Here is a 21,406-nt window from a genome sequence, read left to right as displayed (position 1 = left end):
CATTGTAACTTCAAACGGTCACTAAACAAACTGTTGTAAGTGTTGTGGCCCACCAGCGGGCTGCGTGGATCGTGGCCGATCCCGACAACAAGGAGGCTGGTGTGGGGTTGCGCCAGCAGCCGGCACAGCCGGCACTCGCGTCAGACAGCGAGGAGGCTGAAGAGGATGTGGTGCCAGAGGCAGAGACTCAGCCTGGGCCCTCAGAACCTCCAGAGGCTCCTTCAAATGGAGAGAGCGAAATGGAGGAGCCTCTCCTCAATGCTCGAGCACGCAGGGCTGCCAAAAGGCAGGAGTGGCTACTCAGGAGGAGGAGGTCTCCTCGAGAGTAAGGTTTGAGGATAATTGGCCACTCCCTTAGCCTATTTAAGTTGCATGCAGTTAGTAATTTCTTGCTGGAAACAACCTGTAAATATTACAGAGCATTTTTGAAGAGTGAGTGTCTTATCGTATCTTGTTTTCTGGGCTGGTTGCCAACCTTTGCCGGACTTTGTTTATTCTTGGTACGTTATAACTTTGATAAGGACCGTTGGTGTGTGTCACAATCCTTGGGAATCTGGAGCTGGGGCAGAACAGTAAGTCAAGGACTACCTGTACTGTAAATAACGCCAAACTCTCTCTCTTATGGCTGATTAAGGATGGTTAATTAGCCCTTGTTCAAGAACCATTATCAAATGACATACGCCATGCATGAACTCTTCATTACTTACAAAGCTAGTGTGCTAGTAGAGAAAGCACAAAGCTAATGTGCTAGTAGAGAAAGCACACTCACTTTTTCTGCAGTTTTGATATTTCTTGTGTGACACGCACAAACGTCCTGATTTTGCACGTGTGTGAAAAAATTGTGGTATTCATTCAGCCCAGGAAGAAGCTTTACTACTTGCAAGCTTTTTATCCTAGCCTCTTGGAAGCGCATCTAATTTCAAAACCTCACTGTTGAACTGTCTCGGCTTAGACCTGTACAGTATATTTTAGATGTAAGACCATCGTAATTCCTTCTTTGATAAGGAACTTAACATTGATCTATCTCTTTATCAGATGCCCCCCAGGGTCTCTCTTTTGTGTTCTCATGGCTTGCCTTCTTCACATCAAGTGCAAGCTAATTTAATTGCTTTAAATTCTGGCTGACTTTTAGCCATTCATGTTGTCTTACTATAAGTTACTGTGACTTCCCGTGGGAACCCCACAAGGCTCTTAACTTCATAGCATCAGATTTTAAAGCATGTAGGAGGAACAAGCCCTTTTCTACTACTACAGATAGGGGCAATCCCCAGGTTACAACAAGAGCTGTAGCAAAATCTGTCTTTAAGTCAAGTTTGTAAGGAAGCCAGAAGATGTACCTATGTTTCTGATATGATCTCAGTTAGTAAATGTTTGTCTTAATACTTTCTGTTAGGAAATGAGTATTACCTACCTTGTTGGGTTGGCAATATATAAACCATCTATATAGCTTTAAGACTGCTGTATTGCATCATACTGTGTCCTGATTGGTTAGCTTTGTATCCAATCTCCTTAAGAGGGAGCTAGAAACATGGTTTGTTTCTCTTTGCTGTTCTTGCTCTCTGATATCTCTGTATGCTACTGTTAGCAAATCCAGAAGAACTGTTTATTGTGAATGACTATGACGACTGGTAAGAAGACTTTGTTATTGGATTATCCCTGGACTGTCGTTTTTCTATCTCCTGCTTTATATGTGTATGACCTGGACTGTTTATTGAACTGTGCCTTACTATTTCCTGAAAGTAAACACAACTCAGTGTATCTGTGTTGACTGTGTTTATTCGTACCTACTCTCAAACGCTTTCATGTATACACCCTTGCTATCCAAGGATTATTCTGCAAATTCCTCAACATTTTCAGATGGTCCTTGACTTACAATCACAACTGGGACCAAAATTTCTGTTGCTCAATGAGGCAGTTAAGTGAGTCCCGCCCAATTTTATGATTTTTCCATGGTTATTAAGCGAATCACTGCAGTCATTGAGTGAATCACGCACTCATTAAGCCAATCCACCTTCCCCCATTGTCTTTGCTTGTTAGAGTGTTGGGAATGTTGCAAATAGTGATTATATGACCCCTGGACACTGCAACCATCGGAAATATATGCCGGTTGTTGCCAAGTTTCTGAATTTTGGTCACATGACCATAGGGATGCTGTGATGGTTGTCAGTGCAAGAATTGGTTGTAAGTCATTTTTTTCAGTGCCACTGTACATTGAATGGTCGTCAGTTGAGGACTCTCTGTAGTATATATTTGATCTTTACCTTGGAGTACATATCAAGGGAGGTTGACATGTTGGGATTATAGAACTTTTCTTTTTTTTCTTTTTTTAAAAAGTTTTTTATTTAATAAACCTTAAAAACATTGGACACAGTGTGACCATCCTGGTCTTAACATATCCATACATATTCTTTCCATAACAACAAATATAATTACTATTTAACATACATTGCTACTTTATTCTTATATACATATCCCTTGTCTTCATTTACTATCTATCTACTATTTGATTACTATTTACATTTATTAATACTAATCCAGTATTAATACTACCCAGTATTAATTCTACAAATTCTAAATCTTTTTTGTTCCAACTCCTTTTTTCCTTTCCAACCAATAATACACTTTGTTCCAGATTTTATAGTATTCTGTCTCATTCTTGTTTTTGAGTTCTAGGGTCAACCTGTCCATTTCTGCACACGTCAAAATCTCCCTTATTATTTCTTCTTCCGGGGGGATTTCTTCCTTTTTCCAGTATTGTGCATAAACCAACTTTGCTGCTGTTATTACATGAAGCATTAAGTATATTGATTCTTTGCTATGATTCCCTTTTATGATTCCTAATAGGAATAATTCTGGTTTTAGGTCTGTGTTTTGTTCAGATTATAGAACTTTTCTGTCCCTCATCCTAAATGGCCTTGTAGGTAGCTGAGGCCCTCCATAAGCATTCAGGAAATGTTGCTGAACATCTCTGTATTAGGATCTTGCTCCTATAACTTTGTCATTCCTGCTTCAATTAGGTGAAAGGCTTTAGCTAACTTTTTCATCAAATACTTTTTTGTTTTGGAGTTTTTAATTCCTAGTCGTCTTCTTCAAATGCTATTATCCGCTGTTCCAATTGCTTTAGTGCTTCCAATTTATTTTCAGTCGTGACCATTTTTCTTTTCTTTGATACATCACCAGCGCTTAAATTGTATTTGTGCTTCAGGTTACAAGGGTAAATAAGAGACAAAATTAAGCCAAAGTTACACACTCAACACAGCACTAGATTTACAATGGCGAGTAGCATTCTCCTTCCCTGCGTTGCCAAAACCGCTGAAACCACACAATAGTTTCATGGCTATCACAAAGTAGTGTGTACATTCGTTATTACAAAACCATTGTGTGTGATTCAAAATTGTGATAGAATAGGCTTCATCACAGTCCATTCACTACTACAGGTTCTCCGTAAGTTGAACGTTCTGAACACAGAGAGTTCCTGTAGTGGTATACGCTATTTCTTAAGTAGCATATAATCATAATAGTGCACATTAGTCTGTAGAAATAGTAATTTCTGTAAATAATAATAATAATTAAATGAATGAATGAATGAATGAAGAATGAATGAATGAATGAATGAATGAATGAATGAATGAATGAATGAATGTAGTACTAGTCTGTAGAAATATCTACAGACCCCTCACATCCTGGACATAAATTGTTTCAACTTCTACCCTTAAAAAGACGCTGTAGGGCACTGCACACCAGAACAACTAGACACAAGAACAGTTTTTTCCCGAACGCCATCACTCTGATTAACAATTAATTCCCACAACACTGTCAAATAATTTACTAAGACTGTATTACTATTATTCTTCTCTTCCTTACTAGTATCTATCTCTTTCCACTTATTACTACAACCATGTTTCTTGTATCTTTCAATTTATATTGTTTTTATTTGTTTCCTAGTACGATTTGATAGCTTATTAGTAACCTTGACTAGCACTTAGGTGTTGTATCTTTTTATTCTTGATAAATGTATTTTATTCTCCTTACGTACACTGTGAGCGTATACAGCAAAGACAAATTCCTTGTGTGTCCAATCACACTTGGGCAATAAAGAATTCTATTCTATTCTATTAGAAAAGAATCATAGGATCGGAAAAGGCCAGGGATGTGCTCCCTTCCCTCTCTTCATGAAGTGCAGGAATCCAAATTAAAACATTCCTGATGAATGGCAGCTGGATGCCTTAAGTCTTTGGTCCCATTATCCACTAAGAATTTTTTTTTCCAGTCAAAATTTACCTTTCTATAACTTTAATCCATATCTTGCCCTCCAAAGTAACAAATAAAAAAAATCTTGATGTTCCTCTGGGTTTAGGTTCTTCTAAACCAGGGGTATCTATCCGTGGCAACTTTAAAACTTGTGTACTTCAACTCCCAGAATTCCCCAGCCAACCATGATTCTGGGAATTGAAGTCCATAGGTCTTAAAGTTGCCAAGGGTGGACAGCCCTGTTCTTCCCTTCCCTACCCTTCCCTTCCCTCCCTCCCTCCCTCCCTCCCTTCCTTCCTTCCTTCGTTCCTTCCTTCCCAGAGATTTACCTGTGTTTTCCGCTTCCCAAGGGCAGTCTTTGCATTTGTTTCTGTTAAATTTCAGTCTGTTATTTCCATACCATTTTTAATATGTTGAGATTGTTTTGAATTTTATTTAGATCTGCTGAAGTATTAGCTTTATCTTTATTTGATTTGTATACCGCCCTACTCCTGAAGGACTCAGGACGGTGAACAGCCAAAGAGTAAAATACATAAATACAAAATTTAAAAACAGGATAAAATCGAATTAAACAATTTGGCCCAGACAAATTAAAACACCCCAATCATTTAAAAAACAGATTAAAATTTGCATATTAAAAAGAAAAGAGGGAAAAGATTAGGCCAGGTCCGCCTGGTGGAATAAAAAGGTCTTCAAAGCGCGGCGGAAGGTGTGCAGATCCGGGATCCTCCGTATCTCCGGGGGGAGCTCATTCCAGATAGTAGGTGCCCCCACAGAGAAGGCCCTCCCCCTAGGGGCCGCCAGTCGACATTGTTTGGCTGATGGCACCCGGAGGAAGTATCCAATTCTGGATTACTTGCAAGCGTGATAAGCATTTATTTTGTCTCCTCATTCAGTTCATTAATATAAATGTTGAAGAGCTGAAACTTTTGACATCCTACTAAATACCTCCCTCCAGTTTAACGAAGAGCCACAGATGAACATTTCTTTGGATACGATTTTAAGCCAGCTATGTATCCACTTAGGTAGTTGTCATACCATTCAACACATGCTTAACGAGCTTGCTAGCAATAAGAGCATTTTGTCAAGTGCTTTGTTGAAATCAAGAGATATTATAACAATAGTTTGTTGTAGATTTATTCAGGAGGTTACTAAAGGAGATTGGGTTGGTCTGGAAACACCGTTCTTAACAAAACCATACTAAATTCTAGTTTCAGCTTTCAAGGTGCTTAAAGAGTATTCGTTTTACGATCTGTACCAAAAACTTTGCAGGAATGATTGTCACGTTGACTGGCCTGTTATGTCACAGTTCCTCCCACCCACTTTTTTGGGGGGGTTGTTTTGTGAAAATAAGACGCAAATTATTCATCCTCTAGTTGTTCATCCTTCTTCATTTCATCCAGGATTACTAAGAAATAATACATAAAGGTTCAGCCAGAGGATCATCTAGGACAGGGGTCGGCAACCTTAAACAGTCAAAGAGCCACAAAGGTCCTAACCGGAAGCCCCCGTTCAATTCTGGAGCCGACGGGAAGTCTGGTTCCCCCACCATAGAGTCTCCTCCTAGCACAGTGTCCTTTTTCCCTTGCCGACCGGAAGTCGGGTTCCTCCACCATAGAGTCTCCTCCTGCGCGGCATCCTCTTTCCTCTACCTGTCCTAACCGAAAGCCCTATCAATTGTGGAGCCAACTGGCAACAGGGAGCCGCAGCAGAGGGATGAAAGAGCTGCATTTGGCTCCAGAGCCGCGGGTTGCTAACCCCTGATCTAGGTCAGGGGTGTCAAACTCAATTTCATTGAGGACCGCATCAGGATTGTGTTTGACCTCTGGGGGCCGGGGTGGGTGTGGTCAGGGTGGGAGTGGCCAGCTCGACATCACTTGTTGAGGCTCTGTTTTCGGCCGTGACGACCTCCTCACCCTCTGCCAGCAGAAACGGAGCCTGGGCGGCAGTAGTGGGATTCAAATCCTGTCGCTACCGGTTCGCTTGTGTGTGCGCGTCCGCTTGTGTGCGCCTGCAATGCTTCTGCGCGTGTGCAGAAGCTGCTGCGCATGCACAGAGACGTCCGGGCGGGTGGGGTGAAATCTAAAATTTGTTACTACTGGTTCTGTGGGCGTGGCTTGGGGGGGTAATGTGACTGGGTGGGCGTGGCCAATTGGGGGGACGCTGGATTGGCTTAACAACCTCAGGATTTTCTTAACACCTATGGGGAAAAATAAAACAAAATCAGACATAACTTATTTAACGACCATGTTGCTTAGCAATGGCAGTTCCAGTCCCAAGTGCAGTTGTTAGTCAAGGACTACCTGGATGCTTCTTGATAGGAATGCTCACCCACCTGATGCTCCTTTTGCTACTAGCGCCTTCTGACCTGGAATCTTGCTTATACTTGCTTTCTGATGATTAATGCACGGTTAATGGATAGATTAATGACTTGCATTATTTTGTCTGTTGTACCTTCCATAAAAGTGCATCCATCATTTTTTTTAAAAAAATCAAGCTCGTAGCTCTAATGGTTGCCAGGAAATCCATGTAAAAGGGTTCTCATTACTAGGAATCCTGCTGAATTGGCTTCCTTGTGACTAATGTTGCGCAGCATAGCTTGCACCTTCCTTTCCTTTCCTTTCCTTTCCTTTCCTTTCCTTTCCTTTCCTTTCCTTTCCTTTCCTTTCCTTTCCTTCCTTCCTTCGTTCCTTCCCTTCCTTCCTTCCTTCCTTCCTTCCCTCCCTCCCTCCCTCCCTCCCTTCCTCCACATGCGCAGAAGTGTCCGCGCAGGACACTTGTGACTAATGTTGCGCAGCATAGTTTGCTCTTTCCTTTCCTTTCCTTTCCTTTCCTTTCCTTTCCTTTCCTTTCCTTTCCTTTCCTTTCCTTTCCTTTCCTTTCCTTTCCTTCCTTCCTTCCTTCCTTCCTTCCTTCTTTTCCTTCCTTTCCTTTCCTTTCCTTTCCTTTCCTTTCCTTCCTTCCTTCCTTCCTTCCTTCCTTCCTTCCTTCCTTCTTTTCCTTCCTTTCCTTTCCTTTCCTTTCCTTTCCTTTCCTTTCCTTTCCTTTCCTTTCCTTTCCTTTCCTGTCCTGTCCTGTCCTGTCCTTTCCTTCCTTCCTTCCTTCCTTCCTTCCTTCCTTCCTTCCTTCCTTCTTTCCTTTCCTTTCTTTCCTTTCCTTTCCTTTCCTTTCCTTTCCTTTCCTTTCCTTTCCTTTCCTGTCCTGTCCTGTCCTGTCCTGTCCTGTCCTGTCCTGTCCTGTCCTGTCCTTTCCTTCCTTCCTTCCTTCCTTCTTTCTTTTCCTTCCTTTCCTTTCCTTTCCGCCCTCCCTCCCTTCCTTCCTCCCTCCCTCCCATTCTTCCTTCCTTGCCCAACCCGGGGTGAACCGGTAGCAACCCACCCTGGTACCAAAGGCAGCCATGGAGACAAGGTTATATTGAGCTGCTTTAGCTTTCTATATTAAGTCTATAGGAAGAGTGATGCTGAGTGCTTATTTTTGTGTGTTACACGCTGTTGCCATCTTGTCACAAAAATCATTCTGAAGTCTTAAATGTTAAATTAAATATAGAAATACGATCATAATAACCAGAATCTATGTGATACTCATTCTGTTTTTCTCTCTGATTGGAGGAGCCTAAAGCATGAACTGTACACCAGCTGCGGTCAGAAGGGGATAGGGCCGTGATGGCGAAACTATGCCACGGGTGCCACACGTGGCACGCAGAGCCATATTGGTGGGCACGCGAGTGTTGCCCTAGCTCAGCTCCAGCACGGATGTGTGCACCAGCCAATTGATTTTCAGGCCTTCCAGTCCCACCGGAAGTCAGGAAACTGGCTGTTTCTGGCCTCCGGAAGGTCTCCAGGGGGATGGGGAAGGCTGTTTTTGCCCTCCCCAGGCTCCTAGAAAGCCTCTGGAGCCTGGGGAGGGGAAAAAAACGGGCCTACCAGGCCCACTGGGCCAACGCGTGCCAAAAGCAGGGGGAAGTATGGGGGGGTCACGTGCACATGCGCGGGAGGGCGGGGCGCATTGAATTATGGATGTGGGCACCCGCACCTGCGACCCCCCCGCTCCCCCCGCTTTTGGCACACGACGGCAAAAAGGTTAGCCATCACTGGGATAGGGGATTATGGACACTGTAGCATGACACATTATGAAGAACTGGTCAGGGTTGGTTCCTAGCCTGATATAACCGACGAGAGTTGATTCTCAGCAGTCCATAGAAAAAATATTGATGCCTTAATACAGGTAGTCCCCAACTTACAAACAATTCATTTAGTGATCGTTTGAAGTTACAATGGCACTGAAAAAAGTGACTCATGACCACATTTCACACTTACGACCGTTGCAGCATCCCCATGGCTGAATCAAAATTCAGCCGCTTGACAACTGGCTCATATTTATGACGGTTGCAGTGTCCTTGGGGTCATGTGACCCCCTTTTGCGACCTCCTGAGAAGCAAAGTCAACAGGGAAGCCAGACTCAACAATCATGTTAGCAACTTTACAACTTGAGTGATTCACTTAACAACTGTATGGAAAAAAAGGTTGTAAAATGAGGCGAAACTCACTTAACAAATGTCCCACTTAGCAATAGAAATTTTGAGCTCAACTGTGGTCCTAAATCAAACATCAAAAATGTTTGTATTTCCTATAAAACTTTTCAATAAAAAAAAGGGGGGGGGACTTTTTAGATGAAGTGAGGATTGTCTGTTAACGTTCTGCTAGACTCGAGCACGTGCACCATGAGTTGTCTTCCCAGCTTTATAAAATCACCACCTACAAAATTGTGAAAGGTTTCCTTCACCCATTTTTATAACCAGGGCAGGGGTCAGCAACCTGCAGCTCTGGAGCCACATGTGGCTCTTTCACCCCTCTGCTGTGGCTCCCTGTCACTCAAAATATGCGTCACAACAGCCAATGTGCGACACCCGCTGGCACGTAATTTATTGAGTTTTTCAACCCCCGGTAGGCCAACCATAGATAAATCCAAGAAAAGAAAAGTTTCAGAAGAAAACAGAACGTTTAATTCAACTACATATGCTAGTTTTGTGGCCGCTCAAGAAATAGTCAGGCACAGGAAGGCTTTTTGTGGCTCCCGGTGTTTTCTTTTCTGTAGGAAACAGAATGGCTCTTTGAGTGTTTAAGGTTGCAGACCCCTGAACCAGGGGATTATTGTGAAGATTATCAAGTTGTGATGCTTGTCAAGCAAGTGTGACCCTCTTGCTTTTACAACTTTTTTTTTTGGAGTGGTCATTAAATGAATTGCCGTGGTTGTTAAGTGAATCCATTGTTGCTATGGAGTGTTTTTGGCAAAAAAACTAGAAGCAATGACTAGTTTTCAGCAAAAGCATTGTACAACGTGGTCATCTGATTGGGGGACACTGCAACTAGCCACAAATGTGGGCCAGTTGACAAGCGCCAAAATGTGATCATGTGACTGTTGTGGGGGGGGAGGGAGGGAGGGAGCTGTTGGAATTTCAGAATTAACTCTACACTTGGGGGTGTCTGTTGTAACTTTGAACAGTTGCTAAGTGATTGGTCATAAGTCAAGGACTACCTGTGTAACTCATTTCAGGTGCAGGAAGAATGGATCGGTCTAGAGGTCTGGTGTTTTCTTTCCAAGCTGCATGGGGAGGTTTTTTTTTTTTTTTAACAAATGCTGGTTTTTGATCTATCCAAATGACCACAAACACAATATTAAATAAATAAAACTTTCAATCCACTTTTAGACTTTTAGGCTTAGTGAAGAGAAGGACCAGGGGAGACATGAGAGCAGTGTTCCAATATTTGAGGGGCTGCCACAGAGAGGAAGGGGCTCAAACTATTTTCCAAAGCACCTGAAGGGACAGACAGATGGAAACTGATCAAGGAGAGATTTAACCTAGATGTAAGGAGAAATTTTCTGACAGTAAGAACCAATGGAACAGAAGTTGCCTTCGGAAGTTGTGGGAGCTTCATCACTGGAAGCTTTCAAGAAGAGACTGGACTGCCATCTATCAGAAATGGTGTAGGGTCTCCTGCTTGGGCGGGGGGTTGGACTAGATGACCCATAAGGTCCCTTCCAACTCTGTTAATCTTTTTGGTTAAGGCTGAATTTTTGTTAGGTCATCACCAGTCTCATTTTAAGTTGGCTGTTCATTTAGTTGGCTGCATAAAAAGAAGAATCTATTTATCTGGGCCTCAAAACAGAATTTTACCGAGATATTAAAGAAAAAAAAATGTTAGATTTTCCTCCTTTGGTGTCCTAGCCATATGTGTCATTGCGCTGATTGCAGGGACCTCTTCCATTTTTATCAAGGGGAGTTCTGATCTTCTCTGTTTTCATGCTTCATGCCAGGGGTGGGTTCTAAATTTTTTTACTACCGGTTCTGTGGGCGTGGCTTATTTTCTGGGCGTGGCTTGATGGTCATGTGACAATTCTTTAGGATTTAGCAGAGGTACTGGTCTACCAGGCTTTTAACTGCTTGCAGAGCTGTACCAATCTACCCATTTGTTTTTGCAGGCACTGGTCTACCCATTTATTTTTGCAGGCACCAGTCTATTCATGTATTTTTGCAGGCACTGGTCTACTCATTTGTTTTTGGAGGCACCGGTCTACCACCAAACTGCCTTTTACCACTGATCAGCTGTAGGGCGGCCCGTTTAAATAGTTTTTTTCCTTATAGCCCATCAGCTGGGACTCAGGAGGCAGCAATAGATTGGGGGTGGGGCCAAATAAAAGGTAACAATAACATGGGGGGCGGGGGGGCAGTGGGGGGGGTAGAACTGGTTCGGTGATGTCATATCGTCACCGCTACTGGCTCGGCAGAACCGGCCCGAACCGGGAGGAACCCACCACTGCTTCATGCTCTTTAATAAAATTTGTTACAGGTAGCCCTCAACTTAATGATCAAAATTGGAACTAGAATTTCCATCATAAATCATAAATCAAATCAGACCTGATTTTACAACAATTGTATGATGGTCATTAAGCAAATCACCATGGTCGACTGTTAAGTGAACCCAGTTCTCCCATGCATGTTTTTTTGCTGGAAATTGGCAAAAAAAAAAAAAGAAGAAGAAGAAGAAGAAGAAAGCCAAAAATTGTGATCACAAGACCACAGGATGGTGTAAGCAGTCATAAATATGAGCCAATTGCCAAGCAATCACAGATTGTGATCATGTGACTCCAAATTGCTTCCATGGTTGTAAGTTTGAGTACAGGTGAGAAGTCACTTTTTCCAAAGCCATCATGACCTTGAACCATGGTTAAATGAACAGTTGTAATTTGAGGAAAAAGTCGGAAAAAGTCCTTGCCAGATTCCTGAGTTTTTACGTTAAAGTAGCTCTCCTCCTACAAAGTCCTAATTTGGAGGTAATTTGCAATTTTAATAAACAGGAATGCCCACTCAGAAGGCAGTGTTAATCTGTTTAAGGGCTCTGCATAGAATATATTCAAGAGTAAATGTTACAAAACCAGACTATTTCCCCCCGTATGAACCCAGTTTTCAAAGACATCTTGACAAGGTGACCTCAAGTAGGCACCAAGACAAGATTTATCTTAAATAAAAAGATTTATAGGCAGGGTTTTTGTTTTGTTTTTTGTCTCCAAAAAGGGGTCACAATGTAGTTTACTACCATTATAGAAAAGAAATAACAATCTTCAAAGCAGTTACTTAGAAACCAACATAAAAAGGCTCGGGGAAGAAAAACAGGACCGTGAAAAGCTCCGTACAAATAAATCTCTTGGCTCGGCTCGCCAAAATTTCCTGAAAGAACCCAGCCAAAACTTCCCGAGCTGATCGAATCCCTGAAAAAGAATCTGATGGGTATAAAATATTTAAACATCTAGCTCTCCGTGGTAGCTCAAAAGAAAAATTTGTTTTTGCATCTGTCTGATATCGAATCTGGTGCAGAAGAGAGCACGGACCCATGCACAAAAGGCTGCCTTCAAAAAAGCGAGCAGGATCAGAATGAACACTACATTTCACTGACTTGATATTATCTGTACACTTATTATCTTTGCCCTGCAACTGTGTGATTTTTCCTCTTCTCACACTAAAAGCCAACAACTTGGTTCCAAATGTTGGAAACTCCCTAGGGGATCATCCGAAACCTTGGCAGGTCACCCAGTGGTCGTTTTGTGACACTGGTTTGATGGACAGAGATGCAGATTCTGGCTTCATCGGTTAATTAGGGAGCAACTTAAAAATGTGGTCCATTATTTGGCTACAGGTAGTCCTCGAGTTAAGACCATAATGAAGACTGCCCATCACAGTCATGACTTGTGACGATCATAAATCGGGTCACCCACACAATTGATTTGATTTTATCAAAAACACATTGGAGGATCTGTTAAGCAAACATTACAGGAATAGGAATAGGAATTAATTAGGAGAGGGGAGGGGAGGGGAGGGGAGAGGAGAGGAGAGGAAAAGAATAGGGTAGGGTAGGGTAGAGGAGAAGAGAAGAGAAGGAAGAGAAGAGAGAAGAATAGGGGTAGGGTAGAGGAGAGGAGAAGAGAAGGAAGAGAAGAGAGAAGAATAGGGGTAGGGTAGAGGAGAGGAGAAGAGAAGAGAATAAAAAGAGAAGAGAAGAATAGAGATAGGATAAGATAGGATAGGATAGGGAAGAATAGAATAGAATAGAATAGAATAGAATAGAATAGAATAGAATAGAATAGAATAGAATAGAATAGGAGAGAGAAGAATAGGGATAGAGTAGAGGAGAGGAGAAGAGAAGAGAAGAGAGAAGAATAGAGATAGGATAGGATAGGATAGGATAGGATAGGATAGAATAGAATAGAATAGAATAGAATAGAATAGAATAGAATAGAATAGAATAGAATAGAATAGAATAGAATTCTTTATTGGCCAATTGTGATTGGACACACAAGGAATTTGTCTCCGGGGCATAAGCACTCAGTGTACATACAAACAACAGAGTGATAGGTCATAGATCATGGATCATAGTTACAAGCAGTAAACATAAGACACAACAAATAATAAATCATAGATATCAATAGGAGAAGGTATTAGGGAAGATGAGAAGGATAATGTCAATACAGCCTACTACATGGGTAAATAGTTTTAGGCCTAGGACAGTGCTGTGGGAGCCAATGTGTGAACCAACAGAGATGAAGAAGCTTCTTGGACGAGAAGCGAAACGTCTTCAAAGCAAAACCAGAAAGCCCAGTTCCCTCTTGAAAAAACACCTTTGGGACAACCATGACCTGGATAATTGAGAATCTCCATAGGCATTAAGAGAAGGTGGACTATTTATACCATTCCGATGGACCCATGGCAGGAGATTTTAAGAGATGATGAGATGAATGAGATAGGAAGATCTGTTAAATGTTTCTGCATTTGCATAAACTTTTCCTAGTTTGCCAATTAAAGAAATACTCAAAAATGAAGTGAAAGTTTAGGATACAATTAATCTTCAGCTTCAGGCCACAACTGGAACCGGAGCTTCCATCACTAAGCAATGCAGTAGTTAAATGAGTCATCATGAGACTGCACCAGGGTGAAATGTAAAATTTGTTACTACCGGTTCTGTGGGCGTGGCTTGGTGGGGTGGGGGGGTTAATATAACTGGGTGGCCGTGGCCAACTTTTTTTTTTTAACTTTTCAAAGCATTTTTTCTAATGCTTTGAAAAGCCTCTGCCGATCAAGCAACTCATCAGAGACTTTTCAAAGCATTTTTTTAACCACCTCTTCGGCCAAGAGGTTGCAGAAAAAAATGCTTTGAAAAGCCTCTGATGATCCCAGCTGAGCCGCGCGATCATCAGAGGCTTTTTTTAAAAAACTTTTAAAAGCATTTTTTCGTCGGAAGAGGTTGTAGAAAAAAATGCTTTTCAAAGTAAAAAAAAAAGGCTCTGATGATCGCGCAGCTCAGCTGGGCATGGTGGGTGGGGGCCACAGGGATTTTTGCTACCGGTTCTCCAAACCACCCGCCACCATCGCTACCGAACCGGGAGCATTTCACCCCTGGACTGCACCCGATTTTATAACCTTTTTGCCATGGTCATCAAGTGAATTCGGCTTCCCGCATTGGCTTTGCTTGTTGGAAGCAGGCTAGGAATATCCCAAATAGTGATTATGTGACTCTGAGCCAGTGCAACTGTTATAAATATAGGCCAGTTATCCCATTATCTCTCTGCTGCAACTGTCTCATAAGTCTTTTTTTTTCCCCAGCAATGTCATAACTTCCAACGGTCTCTAAATGAATGGTTGTAAGTCGAAGACTACTTGCAACTGGTAAAAAACATACTTTGGCTTAAGAAGAAAGAGTTGCATGAAAATCCAGAGCTAGATAAGCTACTTATACTCTGGAGCCTTGTACAGGAGGTTGAATTTTTGTCAGTAAATTCAATTTTCCACAGTAGTTAATCCGACACTTGACCCTGAAATCTTAATAAATTTGATAAACACTACAAACTACTACTTTAGTAAGACCCAAGTAGATTTGTAACTTCATCTGTGAATGGTGCATAATTGACTCTGCTCTCTGTGTCAGCTTTTTTATATCCGACATTGATGGATTGACTTTCTGGCAAAGGAAGTAAACACCAAATGAATTGTAGAAGATGGGATGAAGCTTCAGCTCGCAGTAAAGGAGAGCCCCCTGACTCTTTTGCATTAAGACCCCGCTGGGAATATTGCATCCAGTTTTGCTCACCACAGTGTAAAAAAGATGTTGAGACTCTAGAAAAGAGTTCAGAGAAGATCAACAAAGATCATTAGGGGACTGGAGGCTAAAACATGTGAAGAACAGTTGCTGGAATTTGGTATGTCTAGATTAATGAAAAGAAGGATGACGTGATAGCAGGATTCCAATATCTAAGGGGCTGCCACAAAGAAGAGAGAGTCAAGCTATTTTCCAAAGCACCTGAAGACAAAACAGGAAGCAGTGGATGGAAACTAAACAAGGAGAGAAGAAACCTAGAACTAAGGAGAAATTTTCCTGACAGTGAGAACAATTAATTAGTGGACTGGTTTGCCTTCAGAAGATACAGATGCTCTAACACTGGAAGTTTTCAAGAAGAAACTGGACAGCCATTTGTCTGAAATGGTATAGGACCGTGATGGTGAATCTATGGCACGTGTGCCACAGGTGGCACGCAGAGCCATATCACTGGGCATGTGAGCTCAGCTCTGCCAGCTGATTTTTGGGCCTTCTGGGCCCACTGGAAGTTGGCAAATGGGCCTGCAGAGGGCCTCGGGGGGGGGAATTCTGTTTTCACCCTCCCCAGGATCCTAGAAAGGCTCTGGAGCCTGGGAAGAGCGAAAAACAGGCCTTCCGGTCCCACTGGAAGTTGGCAAATGGGCCATTTCTGTCTTCCGGGGGGATTGTGAAGGCCATTTTCTTCTTCCCCAGGTTCCAAGAAAGCCTCGAGCCTGGGGAGGGCAAAAAACAGGCCTACCGGGCCCACCGGTGCCATCGCGTGCCAAAAGCGGGGGGCCGCGTGCGCATTGAATTATGGGTGTGGGCATGCATACACACGACCCCCCTGTGCTTCCCCCGCTTTTAGCACGCGATGGCAAAAAGGTTAGCCATCACTGATACAGGATTTCCTGTTTGAGCAGCAGGTTGGACTAGAAGACCTCCAAGGTTCCTTCCAATCCTGCTATTCTGCTATTGTGTTGTTGTTTTTTCAAATGCCCTTGTAACTTGGAACAGTTGTAAGTTGAGAACTACCTGTGAAGCCATTAGGTTTGATCAACTCCCCAAAAGTGAGCTACCATAGAGTTTGGTACCTGCTAGCAAAATACTTCTTGTCGTGACTATTGATGATGTAGTTTTGCTGGACGGGAGAGCAGATTATGCATCCTAATATATTGCTGCTTAACCTTACTTGATGTTCATTTTTCCTGCCCTTTGGAGGTCTGGATATGGTTGATCTCAGCAGTTAAGAAAGGTCAACTTGGGTCAGTACTTGGGTGGCGAAGCACCTGGAAAGTTGGGGGCGAAAAATCCAATTTGGAAGAAAGCTAAAGCCGACTGTTTATATAACACTGTCCGGAAAACTGCATGGATGCAATCAACAAAAATCAAGTTCTATTTAAGAATGTCTTTACCTTGGACTTCCTGTTTGCTGCTGGCCGCCGCCAGACGTTCCTTTGGGATCGTCAGCTTCCACTGCCTGTCAGAGCCGCCTTCACAACGGAACGGCGGCTCGAAAAAACTCCGTTCCCATGAGGAAACGGAGATAGAGCCGGCAGGGGTGGGTAGAACTCTCTGCAGAGTCCCAAAAGTTTTTCTTTTACTTTTGGGATGGAGCGGATGAGATGCCCCATATCCCCAGCCGTTGCTCCGGGCTTTGGGAGACCTCTGCTAATGCAGAGCCAGGCGTCAAAAGCAAGCTTGCGAATTTGACAGATTACTCAAAGAAAATGTGAGCTGGACCTGTAATACTGAAGCGCAAGTATTTTACTTATCTTTTAAAAATTACTTAAGAGAATAGAGGAAGAGAAAGAGGAAAAAAGTTTCTTTTTAAAATGGCGTCTGCCGTGGCTGGAGAAGAGTTAGAGAGGGAAAGTTCTTCCGTTTTTTATTATTACAATGTAGCGGAATAAATACCACTGGCTACATTTGTAGACAAAACTCCGCTCCTGTTTTTGTTTTTCTCTTTTTTCCCTGGAGGCTTGAGTGTTGCTGGCTGGAAGTCTTTTGTCTTGTTTTTTTTTTTCTTCTTCTAACAAAGCCTGCTTAGGCGGAAACATGGCACTGAGGCTTGTGAAGTCAGACAAACAAATAGGTGGGGGGGATTCCCCCACTAAGAATTTAAAGCAACATGTTTTAACTCTTCAGTCCCAGAAACCTGATTTTAATATAATAGAATTTCTCTTAGAGGAGATTGAAAGAAGGGATGAGATTGTGAATCAGCAACTTGAAAAATTTAAGCAGGAAATTAAGGAATTGGTGAAATCCAAGTTTGACTTTTTGCAGCAAAAAATTTTAAAATTGCCAGAATTCATGATTCGGTTGGATACAAATACTAATTTACTAGAGTCAAAAATGGATGAAATTCAAGATAAATTGGACAATAGAATTCAAAAAATTGAAAATGATTTGTTAAATATTCAGGATTATAGTTCAGAAGAAAAATTTAAAATGGATGCTGACCAAAAGTCTGGTAATGTAGAATATCTGGAACAGAGGATTCAAAAAGAGGTTCTAAAGATACAATATAATTTCACAGAATATGCAATAAGACTTAGAGGTTTGCAGGAAAATAACAGAGATGACTTAAGGAAAATATCTTCTGAATTTCTAGCTGGGATTTTAAAGATTCAACCTGAGGAAGTGTTTTGTAGGATTGACAGAGCTTATCGAATAAACTCTTGGACTGCCAAGCAAAGGCAATTGCCTAGAGATGTGGTAATCTATTTTTCAGATAAAGAAATTAGGAATAAAATTGTGCAAAATTCCTTCAATTCTAATTTGCAATTGTATGGAAGAAAGATTTGGATTTACAAGGAACTCCCACCTAAGATACTAATGGAAAGGAAGAAATTTGGCTTTCTGGTGTCTGAGTTAAAAAGGAGAAATATTCAATTCCGGTGGGACGTCCCAGTTGGTATTATATTGAGATATCAAGGAGAAAGATACCAGTTAAATACTGTTGAAAGGGCGGAAGAATTTTATCAAAATAGGTTGAAAATGAATTTAACGTCTTCAGATATAATACAGGATAAGCAGAAGGAGCTGGAACTAAAGACAGAGACTGTACCAGATAAATTGCCTTTGGATTTATTGGATACCCCAGCTGGATTATCTACAAATTTGAGAGAAGTGCCATCTGATTTTAATGTGATGACTTATCAAGGCAAGGACAAGCATGGAAACCAATTAGAGGATATACAAGGGATAAAAAAGAAATGCGAGACACAAAAAATTAGGATGGAGGTCAAACCCACAAAAAGAAAACAAAAAAAGAAATAGGTTGTACAAAAATAGAAATTTCTAACCCAAGCAACAGTGAAGCCAGTGATTTTAAAATATGAATGATTATGTGAAAACATAGAGGAGGCGACATATTGGTCAATATCATCCTGAGGATAGTGGCAGATCTCTGCATTGCCGTAATTTTGGGACATGGAAAGAGCCTCAAATTGATGGTTTTGAATTATCTACTTTGAAACTTCTTTTTGTGTTGATAAATATATTATAATTATCTTGAATTATAAGGCAAGAGAATCACATTGGGACATGCAGAAGATCGGGTTGTTACCCAATACGATGATGGAAATTAATAATCCTGATGAAACCCACAATTATTATTATACGGAATACAATTATAATGTCACTCGGGTGGTTGTTTTTACTTTTATATATATAAGAAGATGTTTACTACTGATGGGGGCAGATATGATTGGAGATCTTGAATAAACTGTTGCATCCGCAAGCTATGTCACCCTATTATGGATGTTGGTTTTAACAATCCAGTGGAAAGACTTCAAGAAGATATTATATGGACTATAAATTTAAAGTTATTGTCTTTTCTTTTTTTATTTAGATATAATGGAATATATATATATATATATTTTTAAGTAGTGTGGGCAGTGAATTAAAGATATCAAGAATTGTTGTGTATGGTAAATTTGTAAGATAGTGGGTGAATAAGCTAGCTACAGACTGATTAGTTTAAGAAAAGGGATTTTTAAGTGATACATTTAGGGGAGTGGAGGAAATGGATAGAGTGGAATAAATGTTAAATTAGATTTTATGGGGAGCCCGCTTTGAAATGTTATTAAAGTAGGACTTATTGTATAGTTTTAAAGTGGAAGGTGGTTTTGAATTGTTGCAACAATGCATAGATAAAACACTATTATGCTAAATTAGAGTTATTTTATAATAGTTATAGTATAATGTGTTTGTTTTTTTTTGTTTTTTTCTCTTCTTCTTTTCTGAAATGTATGGATAAAGGGGGATTTATAATACTTTTAGTAAGTAAAGGTCAGTATTTTGAGGAGGGAGTAAGTAATCTGTTATGAATTAGGGTTTTTTTTTGTTACGAAGAAGTCACAGGGGGGGAAGGGTGGGGAGGGGGGGTTAGGGAGGGGGGGGAGGGGGGGGAAAAAGGGGGAAAAATTTGTATTTGAAAACCTTTTCAATAAAAAAAAAAAAAAAAAAAAAAAGAATGTCTTTACCTTGTGTGGCCTTTTGGACTGAACTATCTAAAGGGGTGGCATGCTGTTAAAAACACGGGGGAGGGACGACTCACGTACATCACATTGAGCCTCTTGTAGCGAAATTACTTTCGTTTTAGCATAAATGCAATAAATGGAATCGAGGCTGAGAAGTGATGAGGACCCAAAGAAAAGGAGGGCATTAAGGAGAAGCCTGACTTGGTCTGTATCCAGGGGTGAAATCCAGCAGGTTTTGACAGGTTCTGGAGAACTGGTAGCGGAAATTTTGAGTAGTTCAGAGAACCGGCAAATAGCATCTCTGGCTGGCCCCTGAGTGGGGTGGGAATGGAGATTTTGCAGTATCCTTCCCCAGGAGTGGGGAAGGAATGGAGATTTTGCAATATCCTTCCCCCAGGAGTGGGGAGGGAATGGAGATTTTGCAGTATCCTCCCCCTGCCAAGCTCACCAAGCCACGCCCACCAAGCCACACCCACAGAACCAGTAGTAAAAAAAATTGAATTTCACCACTGTCTGTACCGCAAGCAAACTTAGCTTGATGGGTAATTTCCATGCATTTGAAGGAGACCAGGGAGGGAAGGGACATCTTCCTTCCAAATTTTTCAACCATATCGGTGGAAACCCAATTTATTATTTATCCACCGACTTACTGATCCCTTCCTTGGAAGAAGTGGACTGAGGCTGGAATCTCAAAGCTTTTGAGAACATGGGAAACCCTTCGTTTTTCATCATTTTATTAAAAAGAAAAAAAGATGGGGAGGGAAGTCTTGGCCACTAATCCTTCTCTAACTTCATAAGGATGCATATTTTTCCTCCTCCCTTCCCCTGCCAGCTGGGCCCAGGCCTGTGAAGGGAAGTCAGAAACATTTTCTTTCTGTAATGGTGTCAATGACCTCTAAGTAACAGTGTCTTTCCGGGAAATCCAGTTTGCTGATTATTTGGAAATATTTTTCCCACCCACAGTTTCTGGAGATCTGCTTGTGCCAGAAAACAGAATGGACTCATGAAAGTTCATATGCATTCATGCATGAATATATTATGTACCAGTGGTAGGTTTCAAAATTTTTTACTACCGGTTCTGTGGGTGTGGCTTGGTGGGCATGGCTTGGTGGGCGTGGCAGGGGAAGGATACTGTAAAATCTCCATTCCCACCCCACTCCAGGGGAAGGATACTGCAAAATCCCCATTCCCTCCCCACTCCAGGGGAAGGATACTTCAAAATCCCCATTTCTTCCCGATCAACTGGGACTTGGGAGGCAGAGAATAGATGGGGGCGGGGCCAGTCAGAATTTTTACTACCGGTTCTCCGAACTACTCAAAATTTCTGCTACCGGTTCTCCAGAACTGGTCAGAACCTGCTGAAACCCACCTCTGATATCTACCTCTGTGTCTCCAAGGGGTCTATTTCTCTTCCGTTAGAAAGCACGTGCTAGCTTTGGCAGACGTTTGCAGCAGCCAAATAGGAACCAGGTCAAAATCCTTATGCATCCGAGACAATTGGTTATCTTGATTTGCGAGAGCGCTTTGCTTCACATTTAAAGCGACCAAAGCTGGGCTTTGATCGCAAAGAGGCCATGGTGAGATGTTCTGCCCCAGCTTCGGACCCCAAAGAACGCAGCACACACAAACTCTATACAAAGCTTATTTTACTCAAATAACTTAGTCTTTTATCATTCAAAGGCTGTTAATGAACTGTCTTAACAACATACCAGAATTCTAAGATAAAGTAATCATAGTCTTACTAGAGTTGGCAGAAGGCCCAGAAGCAATTTTGCAGACATGAAGGAGAATGAATTAAAGTTGTTCCCTACAAATTGCTTCAGTTGGCGTTCCTTCTTAAATAGGCTAAGGGAGTGGCCAATTAGCCCCAAGCCTTACTCTCGAGGAGACCTCCTCCTGAGGAGCCACTCCTGCCTTTTGGCAACTCTGTGCGCCCATGCATCGAGGCTCCTCCTCTTCATCCTCTTTACTTAAAGGAGCTTCTGGAGGTTCTGAAGGCCCTGGTTGAATCCCCACCTCTGGCACCACATCTTCTCCAGCTTCCTC

General features: G+C 41.8%; 1 protein-coding gene and 1 non-coding gene across 3 annotated transcripts in view; one reads left to right on the top strand and one right to left on the bottom strand.

Moving 5' to 3' along the window:
* The window catches only part of MAN1C1 (mannosidase alpha class 1C member 1), a 204,657-nt gene that overhangs the window by 65,713 nt on the left and 117,538 nt on the right, over window positions 1-21,406 (top strand). The window lies entirely within an intron of this gene.
* LOC117663542 (U6atac minor spliceosomal RNA) lies at window positions 10,443-10,561 on the bottom strand. Its single transcript, XR_004590736.1, has one exon. It is a non-coding gene; the product is annotated as a U6atac minor spliceosomal RNA (small nuclear RNA).

This window comes from Pantherophis guttatus, chromosome 10 (assembly GCF_059756535.1).
Source record: "Pantherophis guttatus breed Tessera chromosome 10, ASM5975653v1, whole genome shotgun sequence".
In the NCBI taxonomy this organism is placed as follows: Eukaryota; Metazoa; Chordata; class Lepidosauria; order Squamata; family Colubridae; genus Pantherophis; species Pantherophis guttatus.
Note: the sequence above shows the minus strand (reverse complement) of the source record. Positions and strands in the feature narration are given on the sequence as shown.